At 47.6% G+C, this 21,048-nt stretch overlaps 1 protein-coding gene across 2 annotated transcripts in view; it reads left to right on the forward strand.

Annotated features, from left to right (window-relative positions):
* The window catches only part of coro2ba (coronin, actin binding protein, 2Ba), a 248,999-nt gene that overhangs the window by 132,891 nt on the left and 95,060 nt on the right, over positions 1–21,048 (forward strand). The window contains exon 1 of one of the 2 annotated variants that reach the window (XM_085968482.1): positions 3,900–4,135. The exons of the other annotated variant lie outside the window; for it this stretch is intronic. The gene's annotated coding sequence lies outside the window, so the exon portion shown is untranslated. Of the gene's footprint in view, positions 1–3,899; positions 4,136–21,048 lie in introns of those variants that run through there. 2 annotated transcript variants of the gene reach the window in all.

Genomic DNA, 21,048 nt, shown 5'->3' on the forward strand with positions numbered 1-21,048 from the left:
AGCGGCCTCGTAAGTAGTAATGTCCTGGATGAGTGCGTATACTTTAGGGCTCGCTTGGGCGGTCAGAACTCTTAGTTTGGATCTCTGAGGGACGCCGGATTCTTCCAGGTAGGATTCGAAGCAGCACAGCCAGTGTTTGAAGTCGAGGGCTGCGTTTGTTGCTTGTGGGTTTAGATCCGGGTACGGTGGTTTGAGGGCTCGCAGCCAAGCCGGCTGCTGTGGCTGTTGTAGCTGGGCGTCTGGCTGGTCGTTTGGCTGCTCCGTTGACTGGTTGTTTGGCTGCTCAAGTGACGACATTTAAAATTTAGTCAATAAAATTGATATACCTATCAATTCGTCCAATGAAAAGCGACGAGTTAAGAAAGTAACTATAGGTTTTTATTGACTAAATAACAGAGCCCACCCTCGTGGGTGATCGGATCCAAGAAGGAGGAATACCAGCCAGTCGACCACCTTTATACCTGGGCAGGTAGGTGGAGCCATGGGCGGAGTCGGCAGTGGTCAGCCCAGGTATAGCAGCGTGACAAGAGGCGACCTCGTACAGTGATACAACAATGTGAACAGTGATAACTATAGGGAAACGATCTAACAGTGATAACTATAGTGTAACGATAGTGAACGGTAAAAGTGGTTTACCACAATATCTTCAGGAGAATTTGCGAAGGTGGGGCAATTAACCGGTGGATTCGCGGCGTCACCCGTTCCTCATGTCGCCCACGCTATTTTGGGGCTTTTTTTTTTGGCAGTCTGAATCCAGAAACTGTACCTTCATTTCTTTTGCCATTTTAATTCCTTGGCTGGGTCGGTGTCACATTCACGGAACTGAAGCACACAGAGCCAAGACCGCAACAGAGGGAGAGGAAAGGGGTGGGGGGGGGGGGTGGTGGGGGGAGCCAGTCGAGAAAAGTTGAGGAGGAAGTTTAGAGGTAACGCTGGAAGAAAGATGATTAATTAGTTTGTGTAAATCGGTTTCCTCGGGAGGCACTGACTGCAGATTACTGTGGGTTAGGCTGCAATCCACTGCTCTGATCACTTTCGAGACCTTGTTCCCAGCGCTGGAATCAGTCATGCTGAGAGTAATGTATACTGACTGATTGTTTAAGGCCATTGCTGGCTCTAGCAGTTTCATCTCAATTTCCTTTGGAAATGTTCAGTCAATGGGTTCCGTTGGTTGTGAGAGATTTGCAGCAATTTGAAGGAGCTTTGCTAAGAACTATCTGTCTAGAGCCAAACTGCAGAGAGCTGGTTTATCCAGCTCTTCAAAAGGCTCCATAGCGAGGCCCCGTCTGCCCTCTCGGGTGGACGTAAAAGATCCCATGGCGCTATTTCTAAGAAGAGCAGGGCGAGTTCTCCCCGGTGTCCTGGGCAATATTCACCCCTCAACCAAGAATCAATCCCTCACATTGCTGTTTGTGGGACATTGCTGTGCGCAAATTGGCTGTCGTGTTTCCTACATTACAACAGTGACTACACTTCAAAAGTACTTTGGTGGCTGTAAAACACTTTGAGACGACCTGAAAGGTCCAAGTCTTTCTTTCTATGGAGCCCCAGTGTGCCGTTATTTTATAATCAGCTGGGCCTGTTTTTGTTCCGGATTACAAATTAACTCGTTTTTTCTTTCCCCTACCCTTATCATTCCCTCCTCTCCTGAAGGGGACGATTCTTTGCTAGCGCACGGTTCCTTTGGTGCCAGTAGTCCTTGCGTACTGCGCCCAGGGAACCATTCTTCATGTGCCAGCCTATACAGTGAGCATTGTCAGGCTATTCAACCAGGGAAACATCACAGATGAGCCTTTGTTACCTCCAGACTTGACAATTCCAACTCTCCAGTCTGGCCTCCCATCTTCTACCCTCCGTAAACTTCAGCTCACCCAAAACTCAGCTGCTCGGATCCTAACTCGCACCAAGTCCTGTTCACCCATCACCCCACCGTGCTCGCTGACCTACATTGGCTCCCGGTCCAGCAAAGCCTCGATTTCAATACTCTCATCCTTTTCAAATCCCTCCACGGCTTTGCCTATCTCCGTAACCTTCTCCAGCCCTACAATCCTCCGAGATCTCTGCGCTCCTCCAATTCTAGCCTCTTGCATATCCTCGATTTTCATCGCTCACCATTGGCCCCTCCGCGCCTTCAGCTGCCGAGGCCCTAAACCTCTCTGCCTCCCCACCTCTCTCTTTCCTCCTTTAAGATGCTCTTTGAATCTTAACTCTTTGACCAAGCTATTGGTCACCTGTCCTAATATCTCCTTACGTGGCTCTTTATGTGGCTCGGTGTCAAATTTTGTTTGATAATCGCTCCTGTGAAGTGCCCTGGGACGTTTTACTACGTGTTTCTGAAAGGCGCTATATAAATGCAGGTTGTTGTTGTGGTTGTTGGCCTGCCCTCACCCAATGAGCACTGTTCGGCAGGGACCTGTGATCAGCAGCAGGAACCCTGGCTGATTTATTTTGCTTTCCCACCCCGTAGCCCAGGGGTATTGTGGGCATAGAAACATAGAAGATAGGAGCAGGAGTAGGCCATTCGGCCCCTTGAGCCTGTTCCGCCATTTAATGAGATCATGGCTGATCATCCAAATTCAGTACCCGGTCCCTGCTTTCTCCCCATACTCCTTGATCCCTTTAGCCTTAAGAAATATATCTAACTCCTTCTTGAATATATTTAATGAATTGGCCTCAACTCCCCTTGTGGCAGAGAATTCCACAGTTCACCACTCTCTGGGTGAAGAAATTCCTCCTCATCTCTGTCCTAAATGGCTTACCCCTTATCCTTAGACTGTGACCCCTGGTTCTGGACTCCCCCGCCATCGGGAACATCCTTCCTGCATCTAGTCTGTCTAGTCCTGTTAGAATTTTATAAGTTTCAATGAGATCCCCTCTCATTCTTCTAAACTCTAGTGAATATAAGCCTATTGTAGCTCCATCTAAATCAGGACAAACTGGGATCAAACCTGGAGATTCCTGGTCTCTGTGGCTTAGTTATGAACTGTGGCAGTATATGAAAAATCAAAGGTTAGCCTGAACCTCTCCTCACCTGATGCTCACACTTCCAGGACAGGACAGCGATCAGGAGTGGGGGGGCCTGGCTGATTTTCCTCTCCTAGCTTTTTCAAATAATTTGTTGGTCAGCAGCCAGTAGTGACTGATGGCTGATCTGGTAGAATCAGGGAATGATACAACACAGAACGAGGCCATTCGGCCCATCGTGCCTGTGCCGGCTCTTTGAAAGAGCTCTCCAATTAGTCCCACTCCTCCCGCTCTTTCACCACAGCCCTGCAAATGTTTCCCCTTCAAGTATTTATCCAATTCGCTTTTGAAAATGATTGAATCTGCTTCCACCGCCCTTTCAGGCAGCGCATTCCAGATCACAACACAAATTTCTCCTCATCTCGCCTCTGGTTCTTTTGCCAATTACATTGAGTCTGTGTCCTCTGGTTACCGACCCTCCTGCCAGTGGAAACAGTTTCTCCTTATTTACTCTATCAAAACCCTTCATGATTTTGAACGCCTCTATTAAATCTCTCCTTAACCTCCTCTGCTCTAAGGAGAGCAACCCCAAATTCTCTAGTCTCTCCACATAATTGAAGTCCCTCAGCCCTGGTACCATTCTAGGGAATCTCCTCTGCACCCTCTTTGACATCTTTCCTCAAGTGTGGTGCCCAGAATTAGGCACAATACTCCAGCTGGGGCCTAACTAGTGATTTATAAAGGTATAACATCCACTCAGGGTGTTGGTAGTGTGGGGGTGGGAGGTACTTAAAGAAGAATTTGATTGGCTTACTAACTCTACAATGGAGGGATAGGAAGCCATTCATTGCCCCCTCCAGCTCTTCAGCCAATGAGGCTGCAGCAGCCGTGCGTGTCCATGTATGTGTGACAGAGAGAGAGAGAGAGAGAGAAGAGGAGAATAGGTTTGTTGTCTGCTGCTGGTGTTTAGATGAGATGCACATTCCCTCAAAGGCTGCAGTGTTTGGAGAGAATGTATCTTTGGTCCTAGAGGCAGAATATGCTAAGTTTGTACCACGTCGTCCTTGGTGGTTGTTTTGCCGTTCTCAAAGGGCCCTTGCATCGTGACGGCTTCCCTTGTGATGCGATAATTTTTGAATTGCGATCGCTCGGATTGCATGAGGCATAAAAGGTAAGACAATTTAAGAAAGGAAAATTACAGCCAAGAGAAATTCGGTTGATATTGTTTGTCAAACAGAGGGATAACTTAGAAGTTAAATCAGCATTTTCTGTCATTGTCGCAGGCCTCTCGATAATCACAGAAACCCCACAGCGCAGATAGAGGCCATTTCGGCCCATCGAGCCTGCACCGACACACATCCCACCCGATCCCCATAACCCCCACACCAACACATATCCCACCCTATCCCCATAACTCCACTTATTTAATCCCCCTAACACTAAGGGTCAATTTATCATAGCCAATCAACCTAACCTGCACATCTTTGGACTGTGGGAGGAAACCGGAGCAAACCCACGGAGAATGTGCAAACTCCGCACAGACAGTCAGCCGAGGCTGGATTCGAACCCGGGTCCCTGGCGCTGTGAGGCAACAGTGCTAACCACTATGCCACTGTGCTGCCCTGTCTGCAGTCATCAACTGACTGCACCATATGAATATGAAAGTAAAGTGTCAGTGCAGGGATTTTTTATAGCAGGAGATTTTTTTTGTCTCCCTCCTTGACTCATGCTGGGTCCAGTCGAACTGGCACCGACGGCCCTTCAGGACCTCACCCAAATTAGCCATCACTCATGTGTGAACTGGGGTTGCCAACTCTGGTTAGACGTATTCCTGGAGGTGTCATCACATGACCTCCTACCTTCAACCGCACCGTCCCCCCCCCCGCCACACTCCCACCATTGGTCGCCCAACACGCCCAAATTTACGGTGCACCGCCTACCCATGCCAATCGGAAAGCGAATAGTGTTGTGTTTTGCTTCAATTAAGTTTGTCCCAGTTCCTGGGTGTTACCTGAAGGGGGTGCTGGGGGGCTCGGTCTTACTTTGTCTTTCACTTTCAGTTTCGGGTTCTGCCATGCAGACAATGTGCTGTAATGTCCACCCATTTACTCAGTAAATAGTAAAAGGTACATTCCGTCTCCTCTATTCATTACTGTTCGGTCAAGATGCAATACTGGCGACGAGGCGGCTATTGAACTCTCTAGAAGGACGGAGATAGACATGCGAACCTACAGCCGTGATATTGGAAATTGCGACGAGCGGGCCACTCAGCTAGCAACATCAACGGCATTTTGATAGTTGGCTAGCTGCGACGTAGACGGCGGACAGAGTATTGTGCGGGCCAGGCAACTACCGTGAGTGTAGCTACCGTAACTCTGGCCGGAGGAGAAAAAGAATTTTTTTTTAAAAGAAAAAAGTCCGTGGATCTTAAAGGGACAGTGCACATTAAAACTATGACGACCTTGGGACGTATTGAAGAGTTCTCTGGGGATAAGGACAGTTCACGGGAGGAATACGCAGAAAGACTGGGGTGTTTCTTTGAGGCCAATAATATTGACAAAGAGAAGAAGCGCTCAGTGTTGCTAAGTGTATGCGGAGCTGCTACTTACTCCGTCCTGCGTTCATTGGTGGCTCCTCGTAAACCTAGTGAGGTGGATTATGCTGATTTGATTGAGAAGCTGCAGAAACATTTTAACCCAAAACCCTCAGAGATTGTGCAGCGTTTCCATTTTCACAATTGTAAACAACAGTCTGGACAGTCTATTTTAAGTTACATTGCTGAGTTGAGGAAACGCTCATTACATTGTAATTTTGGTGACCATTTAGACAATATGCTCCGTGATCGGATTGTGTGTGGAGTGCTGGACTCGGCATTGCAGAGACAGCTGTTAGCGGAGAAGGCCCTGACGTTCCGACTGGCCGAGGAGAAGGCTTTAGCAGCAGAGGCTGCATCGATGAACACACGTATGCTCCGTACAGAGGCAGCACCATCTCAGGCTGCCGAGGAGGTGCACAAGACCACACACGCAGCTGCTGCTGCGAGAGACATGGAGGCAACTAAAGAGACAGGAAGAAAATGTTTCCGCTGTGGGGCTCTCCATGGTTCCACTACATGCAAATTTGTGTCAGCGGTATGTCATTTCTGTAAGAAAAGAGGACACATAGCTCGTGTCTGCAGGAAGAAAGCTCAGGCTGCTGCAGCAGAGCCAACACAAGCATCGCAGACACACACCCTGACACTGGAGGACAACGATGAGTACACAGTGTATACCACGGAAGCTGAGCAGCTACCCCACGGACGGTGGGGATACACGGCAAATGTGATCATGAATGGGGCACCACTCTGCATGGAGGTGGATTCAGGCTCAGCATGTTTGTTGATAAGTGAAGAGACTTACAATAGGCTGTGGCCAAGTGAACCCCCGGCGATGGCTCAGGTCAGTGGCGTGCTACGGCAGTGGTCCCAAGCTCAACTCCAGGTGCTGGGTATGATTCATGTGGAAGTTAAGTATCAGGCAGTCAAGGACACACTTCCACTTTATGTGGTGGCGGGGCAGGGCACAAGCCTGCTGGGCAGAGATTGGTTTGAGCCCCTTGGTATTGAAGTGACAGGAGTACACACGGTACAGCGACAGCCCATAATGCCTATGTTGGAGAACTATGAAGAGGTTTTTGGTGAGTTCGGGGCCTGTCGGGGACCGCCAGTCTCAATCGAAGTGGACCCAGGGGTACTCTTTTATTTGGACCCAAAAAAAAAACCAATTCAACTGTAAATAAACAAAAGTTCAACTAAAGCTTAACAAATCAAATTAAAATTTGGTTTTCCGTGTTGATGATGCACTCCAGTCCCCGCGGCGCCCACCGGTCGCGGAAATACTCAAGCACACCGGCGGACACCGCGTGCTCCATCTCCAGGGCCACCCGGGCGCGAGCATGGCCGCGGAAGAGAGGCAGGCAATCCGGCTGGACGACCCCCTCGACCGCCCGCTGCCTGGACCAATTGATGGCTCTTTTAGCCAGGCCCAGGAGCAGGCCCACAAGGCGGTCCTCCAACCTGTCCGCTCCCCTCCGCACCGGGTGACCGTAGATCAAGAGCGTGGGACTGAAGTGCAACCAAAAATCGAGGAGCAGCCCCTTCAAGTAGTGAAAGAGGGGCTGCAACCTCTTGGACCCAGGGGTAACGCCTAAGTTCTTCAAGGCGCGACCAGTTCCTTTTGCGTTGCGCAAGAAGGTGGATGAGGCCCTGGATAAGCTGGTGAACCAAGGGGTTCTCTTGCCAGTGAAGAACTCCCATTGGGCCACCCCTATCGTGCCCATTGCAAAGAAGGATGGGGGCCTGCGAATCTGTGGAGATTACAGATGTACGGTTAATACTGCTGTGTTACCAGATGTGTATCCCTTACCAACGGTTACAGAGCTGTTTTCAACACTGGCTGGAGGCACTCTGTTCACCAAGCTGGCTCTCAAGCAAGCATACCAGCAACTGGTCCTGGATGAAGAGTCAGCCGAGCTGTTGACAATCAACACCCACAGAGGACTTTTCCGACCCACAAGGCTGCAGTTTGGGGTGTCTACGGCTGTGGCAATCTTTCAGAGGTTCATGGACACCCTGTTGGCTGGTGTCCCAGGAGTTCAGCCTTACTTGGATGACATACTGATTACAGGCAAGACACAGGAAGCCCATGATGAGCGGCTGCAGGAAGTACTACGCCGGCTGGCTGAGGTAGGACTACGCCTTCAGAAGGAGAAATGTGTGTTCGCTGCCAATGGGGTGGAGTTCTTGGGATTCCGAGTGGACAAAGACGGTGTGCATCCGACTACGGAGAAGGTGGAGGCTATCAGGAGGGCTCCCACCCCCAAGAACAAGACCGAACTGCAGGCATTCCTCGGACTGTTAAACTTCTACAGTTGTTTTCTCAAGGGCAAAGCCACAATCTTAGAGCCACTGCACAGGCTGTTAGACCAAGCAACAGTGTGGAACTGGACCTCAGCTCATGAAACAGCCTACAGACAGGCAAAGGAACTGCTACAAGCAGATAAGGTTCTGGCGCACTATGATGAAAACAAGCCATTGGTGTTGGTGTGTGATGCCTCACCATACGGGCTGGGAGCTCTGTTGGGTCACATAGAGCCAGATGGCCGGGAAGCGCCTATCAGTTTTGCCTCAAGAACACTCTCAACAACAGAACGTAATTACGCCCAGATTGACAAGGAGGCCCTAGCCATCATATTTGGGGTAAAGAAGTTCAGCCAGTACCTGTTAGGGAGACAGTTCGTCATCTACACAGACCACAAGCACTCTTGGGGCTCCTGCATCACTCCAAGCCCATGCCCCAGATCATATCACCGCGTATGCTTCGGTGGAGTCTGATGTTGGGGGCCTACAGTTATGAACTTTGCTACAGGCCTGGGAAGATGCTGGCTAATGCTGATGCTCTGAGTCGCTTGCCTTTGAACCGGCCGATGGCTGAGACGCCACCACCCCTGGAGGTGCTGCTACTGGAGGAGGTTCCGGAGGCCCCACTCCATGCCCAGCGGATTGGCAGCCTCACACAGAAAGATCCAGTCTTATCACGGGTGCTACGCTGGCTGCTGCATGGCTGGTCCGCCGAGGTCCAGGAGGAGCATTTCAAGCCCTTCGTTCAGAGGCGCCATGAAATGTCTGCACACAAGAACTGCGTGCTCTGGGGAAGCCGTGTGGTGGTTCCTGCCGCCGCAAGAGAGGAGGTGCTGAAAATGCTGCATGACTCACACCCTGGGATTGTGCACATGAAGGCGTTGGCGAGAAGCTACGTCTGGTGGCCGGGGTTGGACCGAGACGTGAAGGAAGTGGTAAAGAGCTGTGAGACATGTCAGCTGACTCGCCATAGCCCATCCAAGGCTCCCCTTCACCCCTGGGAGTGGACCACTCGTAAATGGTCAAGACTCCACATTGACTTTGCAGGGCCATTTCAGGGGAAGGTCTTTTTGATAGTGGTGGATTCTCATTCGAAATGGCTGGAGGTGGCTATCATGAGCTCCATGACATCCAGTGCAGTGATCAACGCGTTGCGTTTGCTGTTTGCCACACATGGGGTCCCCGACGTGCTGATTTCGGACAATGGAGCAGCCTTCACGTCAGCGGAGTTCAAGGCTTTTGCAGGCAGAAACTGGATCCGCCACGTGACCACAGCGCCCTATCACCCCTCCTCTAACGGGTAGGCAGAGAGGATGGTGCAAACCACAAAAGAGGCACTGGTGAGGATATCGGTGGGGGACTGGCAAACCAGATTGGCCAGATTCCTGTTATCACAGCATACCACACCAAACTCAGCAACGGGGAAGAGTCCTGCCGAGATGCTGATGGGTCACCGGCTGGCGACTGCACTGGACCGGCTACACCCAGACTACAGGGATGAGATGCACACAAAGCAAGAGGAGCTGGCTAAGAAGCACCAGGGCACCGCCAGGCAGTTCAAGCCGTCAGAGACTGTGTTTGCCCATTGCTATGCAGGAGGAGACAAATGGATGCCTGCCGTGGTGGAGCAGGCCACGGGTCCCCTGTCGTACAGCGTCCGTACACCTGATGGCCAGCTACACAGACACCACGTAGACCAGCTACGGGGTCGTACTCCAGTGAGAGTAACAGAGACGTCACAGGCTAGGCCATTGTCTCCGCCACCTCTGCCAGGCAGTGACGGCCTGCTTCCTGCAACAACGACGGAAGCCACATCGACAGAAGGTGTCACGGAGTCATCAGCCACGGAGGAAGGTTTTCCTGCGGCTAGCAGTGGCACCCCGACTGTGCCTGTCCAGCGGCGCTCAAGTCGGGTTAGATTCCGTCCCAGACGCCTGGAGGACTAAGGGGTTTTATCTGGGGGAAAGGAGTTTTGAGTTTTGCTTCAATTAAGTTTGTCCCAGTTCCCGGGTGTTACCTGAAGGGGGTGCTGGGGGGCTCGGTTTTACTTTGTCTTTCACTTTCAGTTTCGGGTTCTGCCATGCAGACAATGTGCTGTAATGTCCACCCATTTACTCAGTAAATAGTAAAAGGTACATTCCGTCTCCTCTATTCATTACTGTTCGGTCAAGATGCAATAGAATAGAATCTTCATTGCCCGATTGGATGGTTCATGACTGTCAGTAAAACAGCCTTTTTCCCATGTCTTTGATATTTTTCTAACTATTAAACAAAAAGTGTTGAAAGAAAATGAAAAGAAAACACAATTTTTTTGATTACCCCGTTGATTGTTCTCCCGGGTTTTGCTGGCAGCGGTGTCCTGGAGATCAGTCTTTGATTCCTGGAGACTCCAGGGCAATCCTGGAGAGTTGGCAACCCCTAGTGTGAACCCAGACGGAAAAGCCTAGATTTTCCTCCATTGAACAGTGCCTTGGGGTTAAAGACTTTGAAGAGGCTTCTGATGTTGGTGAGAGAGTTAGCAAGGGAAAGAGTTCCGGAGAGAAGGCCCAAAATGGCTGACAGCCGCGCCATGGATGGCGGAATGGGGAATGTAGGAACAGGAGTAGACCACTTAGCCCCTCGAGCTTGTTCTGTCATTCAATGAGATCATGGCTGATCTGTGACCTAAATCCATATACCTGCCTTTGCCCCATATTCCTTAATACCTTTGGTTAACAAAAATCTATCAATCTCATATTTGAAATTAACAATTGATCTAGCATCAATTGCTGTTTGCGGAAGAGAGTTCCAAACTTCTACCACCCTTTGTGTGTAGAAGTGTTTCCTAATTTCACTCCTGAAAGGCCTGGCTCTAATTTTTAGATTATGGCCCCTAGTCCTAGACTCCCCAACCAGCGGAAATAGTTTCTCTCTATCGACCCTATCTGTTCCCCTTAATATCTTGAAAACTTTGATCAAATCACCCCTTAACCTTCTAAATTCCAGGGAATACAACCCTAATTTGTAGGAGGGGAATGCAGAGGAGGCCAGAGTTGGGAGAACGGAAGGTAAGGAGTTTTCAGCGGTAAAGTCGGGAGTGGGCAACGGAAGGATTTGTAAATGGGGACAAGGGTTTGGAATCCAATGTTGTGGGGGATGGGCAGGCGATGGAGGTTGGAGAGGACGGGGCTGGGAGGAAGCAGGGCTTACTGAAGGATAGTGGATGACCGAGCTTTGAACTCACTAATGATGATTTGTTGAAAGGCAGCAGCAGCCTTTATTGGCTTTATTCATGTTCTCAAGACTGAGCTTGCACTTCAACTCACCACTCTGTTACATCAGCAGCAAGATCTTTTGTTATTTCACCTTGGAACGACAGTATATGAACACACCACAGCAGCAGACTCAATGCAGAACCCGCTGCGGCCTTGGTATATTGTGAGCTAAGCAAGTCGCTCGATATTAATTTAATTAAGAAACCTTGTCCAGTATTGTGGCAATTTTTCATTCTCTATCCAAACCTATCATTGATCAACAAACTAATAAGTTTTAAAAAAAATTGATTCATCTGTAGCTTGAAGAGTTAATTAAATGTCAAAAATAATTCAAGATGTTAGCTATGTTTTCTTTGCCTGCTCATCCTGCTTAAAGAAGGACTGGTGGAGTAAGGTTAATACACTGATCTTTCATCTCTGGAACGTGCATTTCAATCCAGCCCAGAGTGACGGGTTTACATCTCTCCTGTCTGCCTGTTGAAAGGGGACATAAATTAAATGGCTTTGAGCATCTACATCCCATTTTATTTTAGTGGATGTTGAGTTCACAGCACTGGTTGTCTTATTGAGCGGTGCAGGGAAGGGTGTCGAATATTTCTTTCAATTATCAAATTGAACGGTGATTGTGAAGTTTTGGGGGAGTGAGGTGGCCACAGTGGTTTGGGCAGTATTTCTCACCTGGAAGCCCTCACGCCCTCTGTCCCGGTGCATAACACAGCCATGGTGGCTGGTGTTGGAGGTGGACACAGCGTGGCGATGCGATACGCAGTCGATTTCTGATTATAAAATAAATAATGGAGTTCATTATAGGATCAGAAATGTAAAAAAAAACTGCAAATGCTGGGAACACCCAGCAGGTCCATCGGAGAAAGAAAAAAGAAGGAAAGATCATGTATTTATATAGCGCCATTCATGAACTCAGGACGTCCCAAAGTTCTTTACAGCCAAAGTACTTTTGAAGTGTAGTCACTGTTGTAATGTAGGAAACACAGCAACCAATTTGCGCACAGCAAGCTCCCACAAACAGCCATGTGATAACGACTGTTTTAGTGATGCTGGCTGAGGGATAAACATTGGGCAGGACACCCAGGAGAGCGCCTCTGCTCTTCGCAATAGCGTCACGGGATCTTGTACGTCCAGCCGAGATGGCAGACGGGGCCTCGGTTTAACGTCTTATCCGAAAGACGGAAAAGGGCAGGTTATTATTTCGGGTGGGAGTTCTGAGGAAGGGTGAATTATGGAACATGAATCTGCTTTACTCTTTCAGATGTTGATTGACCTGCTGTGCATTTCCAGCCTTTCCTGTAGCTATGGCACTGCTGCCATCTTAGGTAGACCTCTGGTGCTGTTCACTTTAAAGCTGAAAGAGTATAAATATATTGAAACATTATTTTAGTGAAGAATCCCTCTGGCCGCTATGTAAAATTACATTGTAAGCTGCTTATGGAGTGAGCCTTTGGCTCAATGATACCATTCCCACTTCTGAGTCAGAGGGTGCAGGGTTCAAACCCCACTCCAGATTGGCCTCAGCAAGGGAAGACCAAAGTTCCAGCTCAGAATTCTGGGTTGTATATCCTAAGGGATACTCGCACCCAATAAGTGCCTCCCCAATCCCCCAATTGTGTAAGGTGTGTGAGAGCCCATAAAACCCTCCTGCCGTATAGGACTAGCCACCCCTATGGGCTGGTACAGAGATGGTTACGGCCATGGAAGGATTGTTAACCAGCCTGTGAGTCCTTCCACAATGTGAAGAATTGAAAACAACCTGTTCTCCTCTGCTTTTTTGTTTCCAGTTAATTAACAAACATTTTCTACAACATGTTATACAATAAGTCAACACAGACGAGGTCGCAATGTTGCAACACTTAATAACCGAGAGCAAGCCTTTGTGTTAAAACCCCATCTACCCTTTAGTTGACAACTTAAAAGCAAAGGTCCACCTGCCTGTCCAGTGTTAAAGATCCCATGGCACTATTAGGAGAGTCAGGTGTCTTGGGCCGCACTCCTCAATCAATACCACCAAAAAATAGGCCATTCGTCTTATTGCTGTTTGTGGGCTCTTGCTGTGCACAAAATGGCTGCCACATTAGCCTCCATTACAGCAGTGACTGCCATTCAAAGTCATGAATTTCCTGTGAAGTTCGGATAAGGTGCTATAAAAATGTAAGTTTGTTTTTGCTAAATTGTGTTGAGGTGGCCTGTTTGGAGATAACTGACAGAAGAGAACTACTGTATTACAGGAAACTTTCGATTTACCAGCACCTAAATAACTGGAAATCTCGGTTAACCGGCAAAATTCAGGAGTAGGTTCAGGTAACTTTTTTTACTTGCCTTCCTCCATCTGTTGCTGTCCAAGGATGTGGCTGCAGCTGTTGCTAAGCTACAGAGACGCTTGCAACTTGTGGCCATTGTTCTGAAGCTGGGTTTGTTGCTCTCAGCTCCGTATCTTTTACTATAACGTTTGGTTATCTGGAATTTTTGATGAACCGGCACCACGTCGGTCCCGTCCGTGCCGGATAAAAAAAAGTTTCCTGTATAATTTTGCACAACACAATTAGTAATTGTCACTTCTAAATTACGTTGAAAAGAGAAGTGGGATAAGGTATGGAGCTTGATAATTAGCGTATATTTGTGATCAGAAGTAATTAGTTCAAGATTAAGTGGGCTGCTCTCTTAATTAACACCTCTGCCACATTGCAAGGAGAACACATGTAATTATGAGGATTTCAGAAATCTGCAGAGGCTGAATTCATGAGAGGTGTTTATACTTGCAGGCAGTCACTGCCTGCATCCTGCGCTCCCCTCCAGTCAAGGCCAGGACTCATTGTACGAAAGGTAGGACATCTCGGACTGGCACCTGCACCGTGCATTACCCGCCCGAGGGTCATGGGAGCTTTTATAGTTTGGCTGCTCGCTAGATTGGAGGTAGACTGCAACCAAGCTCGCAGCTCGAGTGGTCTGAGATGAACTTGTTGAGCCTTTTGATTTTCGAGTAGTCGGGACTCAGATTGCAATCTTACTTAGAATCATAGAAACATAGAAAAATAGGAGCAGGAGTCGGCCATTCGGCCCTTCGAGCCTGCTCCGCCATTCAATATGATCATGGCTGATCCTCTATCTCAATACCATATTCCCGCTCTCTCCCCATACCCCTTGATGCCTTTTGCATCTAGAAATCTATCTATCTCCTTCTTAAATATATTCAGTGACTCCTCATCTCCTCATCTTCCCCCGGTTCTTTTGCCAATTACCTTGAATCTGTGTCCTCTGGTTACCGACCCTCCTGCCAGTAGAAACAGTTTCTCCTCATGTACTCTATCAAAACCCTTCATGATTTTGAGCACCTCAATTAAATCTCCCCTTAACCTTCTCTGCTTTAAGGAGAACAAGTCCAACTTCTCTCGTCTCCCCACCTAACTGAAGTCCCTCATCCCTTGGTACCATTCTAGTAAATCTCCACTGCACCCACTCTAAGGCCTTGACATCCTTCCTAAAGTGTGGTGTCCAGAATTGAACACAATACTCCAGCTAGGACCTAACCAGTGATTTATAAATTACACTGCCACATTCATGTCGATGGGCTGCCAAAACTGCTTCATGTCAACACGAAAGCGAAAGTGAGACAACATTGTCTGAAAACTCAGCAAGGATTTGTAATTACACCCTGGATGTGGACTTTAATCCCAGGTTTGATCTCGAGTCTGTGCTCAGTTAATCTGATTTCAGCCAGGATAGCTGTTGATGCTCCGATATTGGCCTCCGTGTCCAGTGATCCCTGGTGGAAGTGCGTGCGTGTGTGGACATTGGGTGAGGATAAGGTCGGGCTTGATTGGGTGAATAGCCTGCCAAGGCTCACTGTCTGGGCTTACAGGTGTAGAAGATCACCTTGAGCAAAGTATTGGACCAGCTATCACCAAATCGTACTTCAGCAAGGAATCGGCACCTGCAGACGATAATGGGGAGATTAAACTCCACTGTGTATGATCAGTGGATTTATGGTCATAGAACCTAACAATTGCCTGGTGTTGACAGCTCTGTTGAATGCGCGCCAGAAATCCTGGAATAACAATCAATCTGTTAATATTTTAAATGCTGGCGGTAGTCGTTTAGATTTTGTGATTTTGCATGTTGGGATTGGGAGAGGAAGACATTGTGGTAACTGCCAGTGCTTTACTACCAGAGAGAATGAGAGGGAGCAAGCGCGTGAGAAAGGAAAAGAGGGAGATTTGAAGTGAAGCAGGTACAAGATAAGCCTACATTGAGGAACATTGCCAAGCAAATGGGCCTCAATGGAGGTTTTGCCTTGTTCCTGAGAAACCTGGTGAAAGGCCAAAGTTCATAGAGCAGCACACCACCAAGTTGGAAAAAGAGTAGGCGAGATTTGGTGGATGTGGTGATTAGCGAGTCGAAGCTTGGCTTTTAAAAGCCTGATGGTTGCTGATGGAAAACTCAGAGGTGAGGAGTTTTGAAGTTTTGCAATGGCCTGACTCCAGAAACCAGACTATTGGAACCAATTAAAAGGAAAAAGAATGGAAAAGTGAAGTCTGGACATCGGCATTTGCTGTCTCTTGGAAAGCACCCAATGTCTCCTCTTTACAACTTGCACTCAAATGGAGAAAGATTGATGGTCCCATACCAGACTGGGGTAGATAATGTCTTGCACGCGACCCTTTATCTCACTCCCAGTTTGCACAGCCCTGCATAAGAAATCTCATTGTTATAGTTAACCTTGTCGCTAAGGCAGATTTAACAATTTGTTTCCTCATTCCAGGCTGTTGATTTTGAGAAGGAAGAATAACTTGGGGGCTTATATTACGCTTAATCATATCTCTTGGGAACATCTCAGTGTTTCACATACAATTAATTATTTCAAAGTGCAGTCACTCTTGTTATGTAGGCAAGTGCAGTTACTTTACACACAGCAAGATCCCACAAATAGCAACGTGATGAATGACCAACTAATTATTTTTTTTGATTACATAGCATTTACAGCACAGAAACCGGTCATTCAGCCGAACAGGTCTATGCCGGTGTTTATGCTCCACATGAACCTCCTCCCACCCTATTTCATTTCACCCTAAATATGCTTCTGTTCCTCTCTTCCTCACGCACTTCTCTAGCTTCCTCTTAAAGGCATTATTTCCATTTTGGCATTGGTTGAGGGATGAATGCTGGGCAGGACACCTAGAGGGCTCCCTGCTCTTCTTCAAACTATCGTCATGGGATCTTTAACATGTACCTCAACCAGAGCCAGACAGGGTCTCGCTTTAACATTTCATCTGAAGGTTGCACCTTAAGCAATGCAGCACTCCTCAACACTGCACTGAAACATCAGCCCAGATTACAAGCTAAAGACTTGGAGTTTGGCTTAAACCCACGACCTTCTGACTCAGGCGAGAAGGGCTGAGGTGTGTGTGTGTGTGTGTGTGTGCGTTTTTAAGCTTTTGCTGGATCAATTATTTCTCCAGCAAATTTGAACTTCAGATGATATAAAATTACATTCCCATTAAGCTTCTGGCAACGAAAGTTTCAGAAGTAACCTAAGAAGATGTGAACCTTTAGTTGTGCTGGGGGCAGATTTCCACTGGGATTTTCCCACTGGTCCACCATAACTTTGGCGGAGAGTCACAGAAACCCTGGAAAAAAGGGGAAAATGGTTGTCCAGCGGGAGAATCCCCACCGAGATTCAGCCCCTCTACGTTTAGGATTGACTGAAGACTGCACTATTCAATTAAATAAGTCACTGGATAGGGCAGTAACTGCAAAGTGTTGCATCTCTTCTTAACATTTACCCCCAAAAACAGATTAGCTGGTCATTCAGCTCATTGCTGTTCGTGGAATCTTGTTGTGCGCAAAATGGTTGCCACGTTTTCCTACGTAACAACAATCGCTGTTCTTCAAATTCATTAATTGCATGTAAAGCAATTTTTAGTGATTCTGAGAGGTGAGATTAGGTGCTATATAAATGCAAGTCTTTCTCTCATTTAAATGTTTACCAGACTTGTTTTTCTTTAAGTTATTTTTGGGGAGAGGGATTTTCTGCTCATCAAAGTGAAGGACGTTCGTGCTGGAGAATGGGACACTTTCTAATTTTGGCACAGTGTGAGCTTCAACACTCCTAGGTCAGGTGCAGCATGGTAAGATGCAGAATAAAACTCCACCCCAACAGAGTGCCTCAGCCCCCACACCGCCCACCTCCCCAATCTCCCCAAAACTTCGGAAAAGCATCCCCTACTGCACCATTTCCCAATGGTATCATCAGATGGCCACTCTTGGCAAGGTTTCCAATTAATGTCGAATTGGGGGCAGTTTTTGTGTTGTGGGTTCCATTCTAACCGAACACTCCCCCCCCCCCCCCCCCGCAAACTCCACCCAATGCAGAATGGTGCAGCCTTGGTCTTCCCTCACGCCAAGCGCCACATTCCCATCTGCCAGCCCTCGGCAATCTCCCTGTGTCCGAATAAACTGATTTCAAAATCCGTGTCTCCATTTTCAATTTGCCAATCCTTCCACCTTGTTGTTCTTACCGCGCACAGACCTGGTAGAGATGCTACACTTAGTGTCAACATCCCAAGGCTGGGGCCAGGCTCAGACCAATTCTTACGCCTATAAAACTGTAGTATTGTTGGGAAGTGAAACGGTTTTAGAATGACACTACAGTTGTAGTGTAAATGCAGCCTTGCATCTACCTTTAAACTCCCATAGGTTTAGTTTACCCTGTGGAATATTTTTAGCACAGCAGGTAATGTGTTTACACAGACTCCTGTCTGTACTAATGTAATGTCATCGTTAATCCATATAAAATAGCACACAGAGAAAATGACAGCCACGAAAGTGTAAAACTTCTCTGTGTGTTTACAAAGTGACAATCCGAACCTCGAGCCATTAAATATTAAAAAGCGTTCTGATTGCATGACGTGGCAAAGTATGAACGTGAGCCTATTCATTCCTCCACTGCCAGGGGAGGTCAACGATGGGAAGATATTGGTCTTTTGAAACTGGAAATCACCCAGTAGGCCAGTTTGTTTTCTCCTGTCTGACGCTTTGGTACGCTCGTATATAAAGAAGGGCCGCATTGACGATGTTGTACTCATTCATCCTTCTGGCATGAAGTGACAATGATCCTTTCGATGTAGACAACTGATAGATGGTCATTGACAATTCATTGGTAGGTCCTTGGCAACATCCCACGTAAATCTTTTAGCAATTGAAGTGAGCTTCTAAGGGACAGGTGATCTCGGTAGTAATGGTGTGGAATGAGCAGTTACAGCTGCTCCGTTACTTCAGTTTGTGTCTCAGCGAGTGTACAGACCAATTATTGGTGAGACTGGGCAAGCCCAATGCCATCATAAACACCCACAAATGCCACCACCGCCACCGTTAACAAGAGCAGGTGATCTGTCCAAACTAATATCCTAAAATAAATGAATGGGAGCTTAAATTACAATCACCAGGTTGAAGAAAACAGTCAATCCCATCCATCGCCCACCAATCATGGAATGCTTCTAGCGAGCCAATGGGTGTTGTGTGTCTGTACTCCAGGGTCCCTTGGGTGCACACTATAGCTCAAGACATGGCTGAGCAGTCAAGCTTCAGTAAATATCCTGTTACACTTGGGCTGACGAGGGTGAGGTTGGCTGAAGCCCAATGCCAACAGAACAACACCAAGCCCAAGGAGAGCACCACCAGTAAAAACCAGATGACCTGTACAAATTAAAAGCGGGCACCAAGGAATTTAGCCAGGATCACTCGGCTCCAGACCTCATTACAGCCTTGGTCCAAATATGGATGAAAGAGCTGAATCCCAGAGGTGAGGTGAGAGTGACTGTCCTTGAAATCAAGGCAGCATTTGACCGAGTGTGGCATCAAGGAGCCCTAGTAAAACTGAAGTCAATGGGAATCAGGGAAAACTCTCCACTGGCTGGAGGCATACCTAGCACAAAGGAAGAGGGTTGTGGTTGTTGGAGGCCAATCATCTCAGCCCCAGGACATTGCTGCAGGAGTTCTTCAGGACAGTTTCCTAGGTCCAACCACCTTCAGCTGCTTCATCAATGACCTTGCCTTCATCATGAGGTCATAAGTGGGGGTGTTCACTGATGACTGCATAGTGTTCAGTTCCATTCGCAACTTTTCAGATAATGAAACATTTCATGCCCGCATGCCGCAAGACCTGAACAACATTCAGGCTTGGGCTGATAAGTGGTAAGTAACATTCGCGCCACACAAATGCCAGACAATGATTATCTCCAACAAGCGAGAGTCTAACCACTGCCCCTTGACATCCAATGGCAATACCATCGTCAAATCCCCCACCATCAACATCCTGGGGGTTACCATTGAACAGAAACTTAACTGGACCAGCCACATAAATACTGTGGCTACAAGAGCAGGTTAGAGGCTGGGTATTCTGCGGCGAATGTCTCACCTCCTGATCCCCCAAAGCTTTTCCACCATCTACAAGGCACAAGTCAGGAATGTAATGGAATATTCTCTGCTTGCCTGGATGAGTGCAGATCCAACAACACTCAAGAAGCTCAACACCATCCAGGACAAAGCAGCCCGCTTGATTGGCACCCCATCTAAAGTTTAACCCAATGAAACAGACAATGGAGTTGATCTTGACTTGGTGCGATGATGTCAAACAGGTGATAGCGAGTCGGCAGCCCGTTTTACATTACTCCCGATTTTTATTTCCAATGATTTCAATACTGTCTACTAGCTCTATGAATCCTATGTGAAATGGTTTTGGACGGACTCAGTCCAGTTCCATGGGTCCACAGCAGAATTCAACTCTAATTAGACACTTAGCAATCTCACTCAGACAGAGCACTGGGTGGCTGGTGTGTGAATCAGAAAAATGCTACACTGGTGATAGGGTTGCTTTTATAAGACTGAATGCTAAGGCCCGTTGTTGGGGCACTTAAGAGGGAGCTTAACTCTACATCTAACTGAACTCTACATGACCTGGGAATTTCTTGATGCTGACACCAGGTACCTGAAATGGGAAATGTGTACATAATCCGGGCTGCCATTCCACCACAACACTGAAGGAACGCTGCACTGTCAGAGGAGTCTTTTAGATGAGATGTTAAACTGAGATCCAGTTCTCTTCCGATGAATGCAATAGACTCCTTGGCACTATTCGAAGAAGAGCAGGGACTTCTCCCAGTGTCCTGGTCAACATTCCTCCCTCAACCAGCTCCACCAAAAGCAGATGAGCTGGTTTTTCGCCTCACTTGCTGTTTGTGTGACCTTGCTGTGTGCAAATTAGCTGAAACATCTCCCTACATGACAACAATGAACAGATGTCAGCTTTGCTTCGCGTGTTCTTTCCACATCGGTTATAGTTTGTTCTTCTTGCAAAGTTGACATTTCCACATTTTTGGTACCAGGGTTGAGGGACTTCGATGACGTGGAGAGACTGGAGAAGCTGGGATTGTTCTCCTTAGAGAGGAGAAGGTTAAGAGGAGATTTAATTGAGGTGTTCAAAATCATGAATAGAATAAATAAGGAGAAACTGGTTCCAGTGGCAGAAGGGTCAGTAACCAGAGGAGATTAAGGTAATTGGCAAAAGAGCCATAGGGGAAATGAGGAGACATTTTTTTACGCAGCGAGTTGTTGTGATCTGGAATGCACTGCCTGAATGGGTGGTGGAAGCAGATTCAATAGTAATTTTCAAAAGGAAATTGGATAAATACTTAAGGGGAGAACACTCCAAAGTAAACCAGAAGAAAGGACTGAATACGGAGGCGGATTTAATGAAAGAGAAAAAAGAAAAGAAAGACTTGCATTTATAGAGCGCCTTCCACAACTGCAGGACGTCCCAAAGCGCTTTACAGCCAATGAAGTACTTTTGAAGTGTAGTCACTGTTGTAATGTGGGAAACGTGGCAGCCAATTTGCACTCAGCAAGCTCCCACAAACAGCAATGTGA

The sequence above is a fragment of the Somniosus microcephalus genome, chromosome 27 (assembly GCF_052327205.1).
Source record: "Somniosus microcephalus isolate GS21.2 chromosome 27, FLI_Smic_1.0, whole genome shotgun sequence".
In the NCBI taxonomy this organism is placed as follows: Eukaryota; Metazoa; Chordata; class Chondrichthyes; order Squaliformes; family Somniosidae; genus Somniosus; species Somniosus microcephalus.